Below are 13,165 nucleotides of genomic sequence, written 5' to 3' on the forward strand. Positions count from 1 at the left end.
AATCCTGCCTTTTCGTATGAAACTTGAAAATTCAGTTTCGATAAATCTTTCTGGCACCCCACTGGATTTGAACCCACGTCTCGCCAAATAACTACATCCTTGATGAATGAGCTAGGAGTCCTAAGTTATGCGAAAACTTATAATAATAATATTATTATAATAGGTAATTTCTTATATAATTATGATATGTGTAATGAATATTATTGATTTAATGATTTCATTAAATTTCATTATCGTTAGTTTGTTTCTCAATGAACTTATCTACTAAGGAAACTGAAAATCAATATAAACAAAAGGATAGTATGTCTTACGGTGAATGCCAATTTATTCAATCAACGCTACTGTCCCAAATCAGTTGTTCGCGCGGTACTCACTAGTTAGATTATCTCGCCAGCGAAAACAGAGAAGAAAATAGACCAGAACGAAGTTCGTCTTAGCAACTAGCCTAATTCTTAAGGCGAGTCACCGAGGTAGAATGCGAGGGCGTATCTCCATCTCAACACATCATTTCTAACGCCTTTCGGCTAGTTCTATTAAAGGACTTACGAACGTCACCATAGAAGAAACTTTTCTTAAGCGAAAGAAACATTTGTTTCATTCGTTTCAGAGTTCTCTTGCTTTAAACGTCGAAAGAAATATTTCTCAGGTGTAAAATATCAATGTCTAGATGACCCACCCGACAGACGTTTCGTAGTCGACAACACAATACAACAAATAACTTAATTAGGCTTAACAGACTCTTTCTTATTTTCTTTGTGTGTGAAATAAATCACTCCATTTATCCTTCTATTTTGCTTTCTCTCTTGAAAACAAATTTCTTCCCATTAATCTTACAGTTCCTTTAGAAGTTTCACGGAACTCCTCAGTCTCATAACTACACTAACTGCATGTTTCACTAAATCACCGTAATAACTATTTAGTAGTTTAATTTGGAACGAATTTGAAATTAAGGTAGATGCCACATCACTGCTTTAAATTACTTTTCCGATATTAGTTTCCGAAAAACGGCTGGCGAAGTTTTTTTTTATTTTTATTTTCTTTCGTTCTTTTTTTTTTTCTTTTCCGATACAGCTGTCGTCTCGTAGTATCATCTCTGCTTTTGTTCAGTCTTAGAACAGAAAGAAGTAGATCTTACATCGTGTGGCTGTAACAAAAACTGACCGTATCCCCAGCATCTCTTTTTCATTCCTAGAAAAAAAAAAAAAAAAAAAAAACATAAAAAAAATCTTTCATTACACAAACATTATTGGAAAACTAATTTATTTTTACCATTGGAAGCGTGTACACAGGTGAGGGGGTGTATTAAATACCATTCAGAGGTCGAAATTTAGGGGGGAAAGTAGGTTTATTTATTCATGAGTACTTCAAAATTTAGTGTTTCATATTAAAGAGAGGGTTTCTGTTTTATATGCAATTTTCATTACTTTTTTTTTTCACAGCTTGTGAAACTAGATTCTCTGATTTTTAAATTATTTTCTATATAAACAGAATTTCATATTCGTTTTTTTTTCTGTTGATTCATGTTTTAAATGATCATATGTTATTTAGTGCCTTTTTATTTTAATCATAATTTATGCATTTGTCAGGCTTACGGTGATTTAATCATGATTTATTAATAAGTATAAAAAACCATAAATTATTAAAATAAATATTTTTTTTATATTTTAAAGATTAAATTAACTTTTCATAAATAAAACAATAAAATTATTTTTACAGTAAATATATATTTGTACAAGTTTATTTATTCTATGATGATAGTTTTTTATTTTATTCGTGTGGGTTTCCCCGCCCCGTTCCTCGACCAGCCCCTTAGGACTGGTTGAGCATTCCTAATGAAGGATTAAGTAGGATTTTTTAACATAGCAGTGTGTATTCACGGGGCCGGTTTACCTGCTTGCGGGATGAAAAACCCCAAGATAAACGGAGGGAAAAACCCTGCTGTCCACGCCCAAGACCGGCTAACTTGGCTATGGCTGAGGAAGATCCTTAAGCTCCTCACGTTGTCAGCGGGAATCGAACCTAGGACATTCAATCCCCAGGCATATGGTTGCGAAGCGCATAGCCACTAGGCTAACCGCGCAGAGATGATGATAGTAATAAGAAAAATTTGTGCGTGGTATTTTTTCCTGTCTTGGAAATAAATGTCTTAGTGTGGCTATTTTCTATACAGCAATACCACCCCCAACTGTAGAATTGTAGGTATAAGTAACTGTAGTGGGAGGAAATGCCAACTACCCGTGTATTATTAGCGCAGCCAGCTGAGGAGTGGTCAGCTTATAGGAATAATGTTTTATTTACTTAATAAAGTTTTATTTACTTATAGAAATAAATAGATATATTAAAATTAACACGTGTTTGTAAACTGTTCTAGATTTTTTTTACTGTTTTTTTTTTTTTCAAAAGTTGTTTTTATTTCCGAAAAACTGCCTAGTTAGTACTTGCAGTCAACAAGTCGTAATTCATTTACCTTATGGTGGTAGCTTTCTCCGCGCTAATCTTAACTGATAACCTAATGCTGTTTACATTAATAAATATACTTTTGTTTGCTACCTAACGAAGAGTTTCGTAGTAATTATCGGAGCAACCTAAGCTATGAGGGAAAAAAAAAAAAGAACGAATTTCTGGGAATAAAAATTAAGCAACCATCGTAAGAAAGTGGCTTAATTCTTGGGTTGAATGTAAACTTAATTTATTGGTTTGAAGCAATCCTCTTTGTGATACATTTCTCGATGCCCATAACACTAGTATCCACCTTGAAACATATGCCATAATTCCCATAAACGATTTAGTAATGCATGGGAATGACCATCATATTTAGTGATCCTAATTCTTTGCCCACTATCTATACATAAAAAAAATAACTTGGGTACCGTTCTTTAATATGAACATTGAATTTGCTGAAAAGAGATAAATGCATTTCCTTTTATTGTGTTATTAAGAAGCAAAATAGTAAGTGGGCAATAAACCATCTTTAAAATATGGCTCTTATATTTTTTTTTATTTGTTTTATTTCGACAATCTGCAGCTCCTCCATTATGCAAGTCCGACGGCAAATTCGAGCTTCAAATTGTCTTTTTTCCCCTCCCCTTTTCTTTACATGAGACTTCATCATCTGGCTGGTAATAAGGAATCTCTCTGCTTCATTAAAGTGATCAGTTGCCTTGACTACTGATATCATTATTTCCTTGCTTAGCACTCGCTTCAGATAAAATATGCCACACGCTCCCCTCCCCCTATCTATCTCCTCTGCTTCTAAAGAAGCAAAAATAAAGTTAAATTAACCGTTTCTTGGATATCTTAATAGCGAGTGAAACGGACATCAGCTCTGGCTATTTATTGGAAGAAAAATAAATTGATTGACGAGGTTTCTTATTGCAAAGTTGGGAAGAGATGCAGATGTTAAAAGAAAGCTCTTACCTCACTCTTGCTACTAACTATACGTGGGTAGAATTCACATAAAAATAAATAAACAGGTGCGAATGATAAACTGTTAATCTCGTTTTTAAAAGACGACTATTGCAAAATACTGATTTACATGTTTGCTTATAATGAAATATGAGTCTGAATCGTAGATGATAATTACCATAGTTATATGAAAATTTTCGTAGAAGAATCGCTACCTTCCGATGACTGTAGTTAAATTGTCCACCGATAAGAGTGATTTCACACGGATGTAGCGATATTTCATCTCCCAAAACGTGTGTTTCTCCTTCTGCATACAGAAAATCGGCAGGAAGACACGCAATTTACAGGGAAAGATATTAGTGGTCAGTAGATGGCGTAGCGCGTAGATAGTGGTACTTGCGACGTTGTCTGTTGATGGATGATTAAACGGTGTAGACAATAAATTGTATGGAGTTGATAAACCCATACAATTTATTGTATGGCTTTATCAACTCCATCAGTAGCCAATTCTACTGATGGTTTCAATAAGCAGATTTGTATGTATGACTAACATACTGTGGTTGGAATCATTTTTAATATATTAAACTCTAAAAATAAAATTAAAATCAAGTTATATATTTCATAAAATCAAAAAAAAAAAAAAAAAAATCTGCTAACGCCTTTTAATCCCCGTTTTAGGCCTAACTTTCAAATAATGAGTGACCAGTTCAATCTCCACTGGTAGCCAATGTATTTCATTTAAATCGCAAAAATTTTAAATAAAATGTTAATAATTTAAAAAATTAAATTAAAAAGTAAGAAATTAATTTTTGTTTTTCTAAAAATCTAAAAATATTAAAACATAACAATATATATACACACCTTGATTTTCTACTAATAACACTTATTGAAATTTGTCAAAAATTGCTATTACATTTATTCTTGCTTCGCCCTTTTAAGCCAGTCCTTATAAGGATATTACATTTTTTAAACTTTACTAAAAATGATCTCTATCAAGTATGTTGTGGTTTTGCGTGTGACTGATAAAACAGCAACTTTTATTTCCGTAATTTGTCTCTCTCTTTTTCTCTCGTGTTAGGTCAATGGTCTATCATAGACAATTAACTTACATCTTAGAGAGAGACCTGATACTGCATATAATAGGGCGGTTAATCCCATTTTCATTGTGCTGGTTGAAAATCACTAGTGTTCTTTTGGTCGGTCTGTGGGATGAAATTTCGGAGTATTCTGTAGGTAAAAAAAAAACCTTGTCGTAACATATGACCGACTAACTCACTTTCAACTAAAATAAGTTCTAATTAAGGTTCTTGAGGTCGTAGATCGGATTTGAACTCAGCCAGATCTTTCCAACCAAAAGGGCTTCGTCTATACCAGTGGTTCCCAAACGTTTTCGGGCCACCGCCCCTCGAATACATAAACTCACGCCAGTGCCCCCCTATCTTACCTGAGCCCACCCTACATTCAGAAAAGCGATTCACACAACCTTTCACAGCACACCTTCAGCGCCCCCCCCCTGCTGCCTGCTTGCCTCTTAGCGCCTTCTTAGGTAAGCCCACCGCCCATCAGGGGGCGGTACCGCTCACTTTGGGAGGTGGGCTTACCTGAACGACTGAACTACGGAGCTCTTCATTCCTAAATGTTTCCAGTATTAATTTATTTGTTTCTATTACAATTTTTCCGTTTCTCACATAAAACCAAAACCATGCCCGTGATAATTTGACTGGGAATTCAATACACCATTGGAATACTAGAATTTCAGATATAATGTGCTCTGATAGGTTTTTGGTTCGTTTGATCATACATTTTATAACATTAAGGTCAACTTTAAGATTTCACTGGTTTTACTGTTCTCATAAAAATTTATTTGCTTTCATACATCGTACATACATATTAGAAGAATGCACCACTTCATATGTCATGATTCTGTTGGCTTTACTGACTATTGATGAGGGGATAATTTGTAGAAAGAATGTGCTATTTCTGGTGTTTGGACAACTTGTCCAAATTTTCCCAGCAAGAGGGTAGACGGTGTAACCGATGTCCATGAAATGGGAGTCTTCCATACGCAACTCTTGAGGCAACAGTAGAGTGGAAGACTACCTATTGCTGACATACATTTGAAACTTGAACAGATTGTCAAGTCGAATATCATTATTGTTGCCTAATTTGCAGTTACTGTCGTATGTTTGAAGCATATGGATATCGAAACATTTCAATGCTCATTCCTCTATCACTAAATACTTTTTGGAAAAGAGTTTCCCAAACTGATATTACCACAAAACACGAGAGATGTTGAACTAGATATAGAAAACTGGTAACAGTTTCTTTTTTTAAGTCGACGTATAGAGAATGTTTTATACTTTTTAAGGAAAATGATGCAAATAAGGATAAACAAGGACAATTTTCGCATAAAATTACAAATGCATTAAACTTTAGTGTGTTATAACATTCACGTGTAAAATTCGGAGCAAAGGTGGAGCAAGTTCTATCACTATCCTTAATATTTTCTTATAATGTAAAACGCAGCTCCTAGGAGATGTATTAACTGTTTTACATTATGAGGAGAGGTTACTACCCAGACCGGCTTCGACCGTTGTATAGGTGAAGTGGGCTCTAAAAATAAGACGATCCCGAAAGATCGCCCAACTCAGCGTTCCACTCAGTGGCAGGTTCACCCCACCACCAAGTAGAGCCATAGAGAGCTATAATTTCAGTAGTGGCCCCACTCAGAGACAAACAAAAACCTATCCCCAAGCAGAACCCAAGCCTAACCCGCACCGGTTTCAACCCTCATTGGGATCTCATCAGTGAGTAGGTAGACCTGGAATACCAAGGTTTAAGTGAACCGAACTTACATATACCCCTACTAACGAATTGCCATACCGGTGTACCCATATGTTATTATTGCTACGATAAAGAGCCAAGAGGCTATTTTTCCGGCTGCGTAAATTAAGTTAAGGGGATAATAAATCCCTCATTACTTTAAAAATTAAAACTTACAAATGCATTAAACTTTAGTGTATTATAAAATTCACGTGCTTCATATTTAATATGCTAGATGAGAAAATATCATTTGCATCTTTGGGTGTAGGGAATCCCTATCTCTTTATCGTAGTAATAATAATATATATGGGTACACCGGTCTGGCAACTCGTTAGTAGGGGTATATGTAAGTTCATTTCACTTAAACCTTGGTATTCCAGGTCTACCTACTCACTGATGAGACCTCAATAAAGGTCGAAACCGGTCTGGGTAGTGACCTCCCCTCATAATGTAAAACAGTAATACATCTCCTAGGAGCTGCGTTTTACATTATGAGCAAATATTAAGGACAGTGATGGAGCTTGCTCCACCTTTGCTCCGAGTTGCCCTAGTGTTGTACTATCCGGGTGTTGACTTACGCTTGGACTCGCCGATAGTTCTTCGGCATGAAACTCTTAGATTGCGATCTCCGAGTTTCGCATCCGGCTTTAAAATAATGAGGGATTTATTATCCCCTTAACTTAAAAAAAAAATTATCTTATTCCGTATACCCGATCTGATCAGATGTTCATCTCCTGAAGTCAGATTCTGCTGTAGCTAGAGATTGACAGAATTCATGCTCTACTAATGTGCTTGAAACACGAGTCAAGCATATGCTTGAAGGTAATGAAGAATTAACTGCATAGGATTATCCAATATTTTATCGAAGACTAATGGACAATGAGATCACAGAGAGATGATAAAAGTTAGGTATTAGATGACTCTTCTTAGAAAAGGCATAATATCTATCCTACTGCTTGGAAACTAAGAGTTGGATATTAGAAGAATAGTTAATTATGTGGAGACAACACGGGACGAGTGTGCTAATTCTGAACAATAATGTTTGAGTTTTTTGGCATACACTAGTCCAGGATTATTTAATATTATTCTACTCAAAGATCAAAAGGGATATGTAGTGTGTTGTTATTCTAAAGGGAAAGTAAACGACTGTTTAAACTGCATTTAGAGAAGAATGATAGGTGATAGGAACACAACAGTTAATTTCGAAGGCTAAGAAAGCACAATTTGAAGAAAGAAAGAAGAAAGCATAAATGATTATATGATAAAAATTTTATTAGGACTAGAACGATGACTTCCCAATTACCATCAGCTGCGGATTTGGACAGCAAAGCACCCCGGTATGGTACTATGTAGTGGTAAACATTACCAACAGTACATTTATATGATGGGTATAGTACGCCCACAGATTCGAGATCCCTCGACCCTTCTGCACATCTCCCAAAAAGGAGAATCCATTCCGATGATTGGGTAATCAATCCGTCTTCTGGGATGAGTTTGTTTATTATTATTAAAACTAAAAGAAAATTTAGCTTTTCTTTTATGAACATTGTAGTTTTTAAACTAGTTCAGCGTCAGCGACAGGAAAGCACTTGATTTCGCATGTTGGCGACCTTCATTTCTTTATTCTTCATTACATCCTTCATTTCTTTCTCCCCTTCAGTATGAATCGACTATTCTTTGCAGAAAGCCAAGCGGAGCTCTACAAAGTGTGGGCTTATTATATCTCTTTACATCTACCGCCTTGTTCAAACTACTGTTGTGAAATGTCCCTACCAAGAAGATGGCTGGTTGATACGTGCAATAACATGGTCTGCTTATCTATATTCCCAATTTTTGCTTTATCATTAGCGAATAACAATGTAAGCCTTTAAAATTCGAACTTTTGGCAATCTTAGGAACAGCGTCACATGTCACCTTTGATTCGTTCAATCATTGAAATTGAAAACACTGTTAGGCAGATCTAGAAGAGGTTCTTTTTTTGTATTCGTCTGATTAGTCATTTTTTTCTAAAAAAAAAAAAAATAGACGTCATTTTTTTATAATAGTCCTTTTACTTGTACTGAAATATTTATCGTATAATTAAGTACAGCATTTATAATGCTGATCTTTAAAACCCTTTTATTTCTTATGTCCTAAAGGGAAAGAAAAACTAATGAACATAACAATCTTTTTCTCAGTGATATTATTTCGTTAACACATCAAACACTGTTTCATGATTTAATGTCTCATTATATAATCTATTTGTAATAATTTCTCTTTTGAAAATTAATTACTTTTGAACACATAACCCTTAGGGTTAAAGCTGTGGAATATTTAGTTCTTAGTTTCTTATTTATTTCCAAACCAAAATAATTAAAATATCCATGAGAATACCTAATCGCGTGCGCTAACGAACAATAATAGTTAAATATAGGAAGAAAACTTTGTTACGATGAAATACGAACTTAGACTACGGGGATGCTTCCAGGTAATAGAGACCGAGCTAATAATTTGATTAAAAGCTTTGGAATAATGACTTCTCTTCTGTGAAGAAGAGATCTTTGTCGTTCGTTACCCCTTGAATCGATCGACCACAGCGAAATTAGTCCAAATGTAATTTAAGGAGAGGCCGATCAGTGAACAAAAATTAACCGAATTCATTAAGAAAATTAAGACAAATGGTTACTAAATGTGATATATACACGCGGGTCTTAATAAGGTAGTAGTAAGAAATGAAAAAAAAAAAAAAACGGGAGAGAGTGACAAAGAAAAAAAAAACTGCAGCGGTATGTGATTTTCCTGACTGCATATTTCAAATATTAAAATTTGTATACGCAAAATAGTCTTTTTTGTTTGGTTTTTATATCCGGTTCACTTACCCGAACAAGAATATATATATATAAAATAATATCGTAACTTAGATTACGTTCGTATTTTTTTAAATGTAGAGCGATATTTATTTTGTTTTTTATTCTTATAAAATATCTCTCTGTCTGTCCTAATGAATAAATTATATATTATAATTATTTAACTAATTAAATCTAACCATTCTGAACCTAACTAGTTTATCTTAATTCTTCAACTAGTTGTTTGTCTTAATTCTACTTACGTCACTGCTTGCCAAGGGAAGAAATAATAAAATAAAAAACCTGCTAAACAAACCATCTTTTTTGAAAATAACTGCTTCATACAAATTTAGAAATGGCTTTACCCGTTGATACTAGCATTAAAAGTACATTAAATTTACAAACGGATTAAGTGAAATAAAAATTGTGGATATTGTATATCCGAATTTATCACAATTAGTTGCTTTTAACTGTCGTACGTTTGCATGGCAGTCGAAAGCAAACTCAATATGACTCTATCCTGCTCCATCACAACATCCAATCTCCTTTATTAAAATAAAATATTTATATCAATTACATTATTGCAAACTCTGTTTCTATGGAAACTGATTCGCTCTTTGATAATAACACACACTTTTCCACAAGAAGATTTTTTTTAACAAATAAAAGAAGTTATTATCATAGTAACTTTGTCCAAGATTTAATTGATATCCATGTTTAATTTTAATTACTACAAATTGAGAGATGAAATTTTAAGAAATTAAACAATACAGTGAATATTTCATTAAAACAAGAATGAAAGCTAATAAACCAACTTGAAATGTTTATTAAGTATCTACAACTACACGCATATCGCAATCCGTAGCTAAAATGCCTAGCATACCTTTCAACACATCATCTAAACTTGTCCTAAGGTAGTGAGTGGGAGGCCAGCTAATAATGAGCAAGTATCGGAAACATAATTCAATTACTGGCATGTGGAATTAGTGCTTTCACGAGGAGGTAGGAACGCTGTTGGGCGGGATGGGGGAGAGAAAGATGAAAGGTGCTTCTATTGGACTCAATGGTAGCTTAGTGATATCTTCATTGCATGTGTGTGTTGTCAAATTCATATCGTTAAACACTGGCTTCATTGTCGAGTCAAATCTCGTTGCTACAGACTGCAAAGGACTGAGTTAACATTATTAAATCGTGAATAGATTGTTAGCAATAAGGCACAATAGGAAGAAAAGAGAAAAGGTCAATACCCGCTCACATCTACATCGGATAAGTTCATTAATTATCTTTGAAAGCACTTGTTATATCTATAGGACAACGTCAGTGCTCACCATCTTCGATATACAATGAATGCCGTCATGGGGTTACCGTTAAGGACCACGGAGAAGTGCGTTTTACTCTTCTTTCAATACTGGAGAAAAATCAGACACCGGGCGGATTAAAAAGTTTAAATAAATTGCTTGGAACGAACATTTTTATCACGTCAAATAGATCCATTATGGAGACGCGAAGGAGAAAATATTATCGAAAGTGCGACACATAAAAAGTTGAATAGAAAAGTCGGCCACTATCTTGAGGTAAAATCAGCTTTTGAGCAGGGTGATTTAAGGAACCTCGCAGTACTCGGATTACATTTGAATTTTCTTTTATTTTCTTCCAGTAAAGAACGCGCGTTGATAAAGCCTCGAGAAAGGTTGGTTAAATACACTGATCGGCTACTAAATAATGACCTTTAAGGAAAAACCAAGTCGTAACGGCTAACAAAAGAGCGAACAAAGGCAAATACGCTATCAGGTATTGAATACACTACCCGATAGTGTATTCAATAACAAAAATTGAATATTTGTTATTATAACAAATAATATAATATAATAAGCAACTTTTAAACATTTGTTATTATGGCAAATATTGAATATTTGTTATTATATCATATAGTAACAAATAATAAGTAACCTCAAAATTTGTTATTATAACAAACAATAAGTAACTTTTAAAATTATAACAAATAGTTCTTATAAGAATAAGAACTGGGCGATGGACTGAGTCCTTGACTCTTTATCCCGTCATCTGAATGAAGTAAATCTGTGTGGATGGAGTGTTGTTGAGCTAAGAAGCTCTAGTCATGGCTGGGTAACGGCAATAGCCGAGCCTCAGTTAAAACTTCATTGGCTACAGCATTGCCATTTGTTACCCTGGAAGTCCTATAAAGGACTTTTTTCATTCCCGAATATAAGTCCTCTATCGAATTCCCCGTCTATTATAACAAATAACTTATAAATTTGAATCTAAAGTAAATTTGATTTAAAAAAAAAATTGGTGTGTATTCTAAAAAATGTTTATTTATTGAATATTTCTGTAATTATTCAATTTTATATTATATTTATTTACTTCTATATTTTTCAAAATTTATAATTAATATATTCAGCTTCGTTTGAGCGTGAATTCACAAACTACACATCAAAGGCTACCTTTGTTAAATATTATCGCAAGAAAACATTATACGAAATAGCAGTTTCAGTAATAGCTGCCATAATAAACATTCGTGATCTGTTTCAGTTAAGATCGTATGAGACTCTCACTTCAACACTTAATGTGCGAGCTGTCTGTGAACGAAGCAGCGATTTCAGTAAAGTAAAATACTGCTTTCTTCGCGACTTCTAGTGGTATAAATCGACAATTTCTTTAAACGGAGATCGTTTATCAAACCTGAAGACTGTTATTAGAGGGTTATAAGAGAAGACTAGAATCAAGGTTCGCCTTATCATAGTAATTTCTCAATCATGCGCAAAAGAAAGTTTTCGCTGCGTAGAGCAATAAACCTCAACCGAAGAAATAAAATTTCCGAATGGACAAGATTAACGACATTTGTAAAATGAACGTTAACATTTGATATTTAACGGAGGAATCTGAAATGCTTTGAAGATGGAGGAAATGCATTTTTTATGTAATAAAATAAATATTACATGTAAATGTACTTTAAAGAGGTAGTTGATATTATATATAAATAAATAAAAAGTTTTTTAAAAATTAAGCTATATTTAATTTATTATAATTAGTTAAATTATTGCACACTAAAATATTATATAATTTTTTTTTCAAGTTATTGAGGAAATAAATTTAAATTGTGAAAATAATGTCATGAATATACGTATCGTAATTTATAGTTGTTTCTGTGATTTGTAATTAATCAGGAAGTTTAGAGGGCGCCACTAATATGGACGAGTATTCTAAGGTTGGGTACGTGAGGTATTTGTGTATGGTTATCAGCTATATAGCAAAAACCACGGTGTAGGATACTATTCTTGATATAGAAGATCAGTTGCTTAAATTATCTATGCAATGCTTCCAGGACCTGAGTAATGCAACGATGTGATATTATCTGAATGAGAGAGAGAGAGAGAGAAACATGGAAGGACAGAAGTTCCACAATAGTCTTGGTGTTGAAATAAATGCACTTCGTCATTAGTATCGTGGGTTGGTTAAGGATTTTTTTATTTTATTTTTTAAATTTATTTTTTACATAGTCCGTACATCCTGCTGTAGAGTAGAGATCTAACAAGGAACTTTTTCAAGCGACTTCAGGCATCCAATAAGCGGGATGCTGATCTCACACAGTGCGATGAAATTCGTCTTCCACCTAAAGAACAATCACAAGTATTCATGCCCAAAACGGGATTCGAACCCGCGACCTATTGGTTGGGGAGCAGTTATCCTAGCTACTCAGCCAACCAAGCTGTTCTTTGTCGATGTAGGATTGGAAGTTTTTTAATTTTTGTGAGTTGCCTTGTAGGGTGATTTTTTTTTATCGAAAAGGCCACCTTTTTTTTACAGATCGTTTGCAACATTTCTTAGGAAATCTAACTTCGAACAATGGAATGGATTGCTAGTATCGAAATGAGAATGAAGATCTCCACTATTACAAATTACAAAATAACAAAGATTTTTCTTGTTCTAGCAGGAATATTTTTTGCAATTAACATAGAAATTGACTGATCGTGAGAACAGATAGTCTCACTTAGGAGAGGAGGCATGATAATGATTGGAAGAACAAAGGAAAAAATGAAAATAATAAGTAATTTAAAGAGAATCAGAAACACAGGATCTGAAACAATCAA

The 13,165-nt window shown here is 34.0% G+C and overlaps 1 long non-coding RNA gene across 1 annotated transcript in view; it reads right to left on the minus strand.

Moving 5' to 3' along the window:
• Positions 1–298: 298 nt before the first annotated feature.
• Positions 299–13,165, minus strand: part of LOC150106952 (uncharacterized) — a 44,224-nt gene continuing 31,357 nt past the window's right edge. The window contains exon 3 of the long non-coding RNA XR_016548335.1: positions 299–1,188. This is a non-coding gene — a long non-coding RNA (uncharacterized LOC150106952). The remainder of the gene's footprint in view (positions 1,189–13,165) is intronic.

Source organism: Typopeltis vanoorti, chromosome 5, assembly GCF_054136105.1.
Source record: "Typopeltis vanoorti isolate ZY-2024b chromosome 5, IOZ_Tvanoo_1.0, whole genome shotgun sequence".
In the NCBI taxonomy this organism is placed as follows: Eukaryota; Metazoa; Arthropoda; class Arachnida; order Uropygi; family Thelyphonidae; genus Typopeltis; species Typopeltis vanoorti.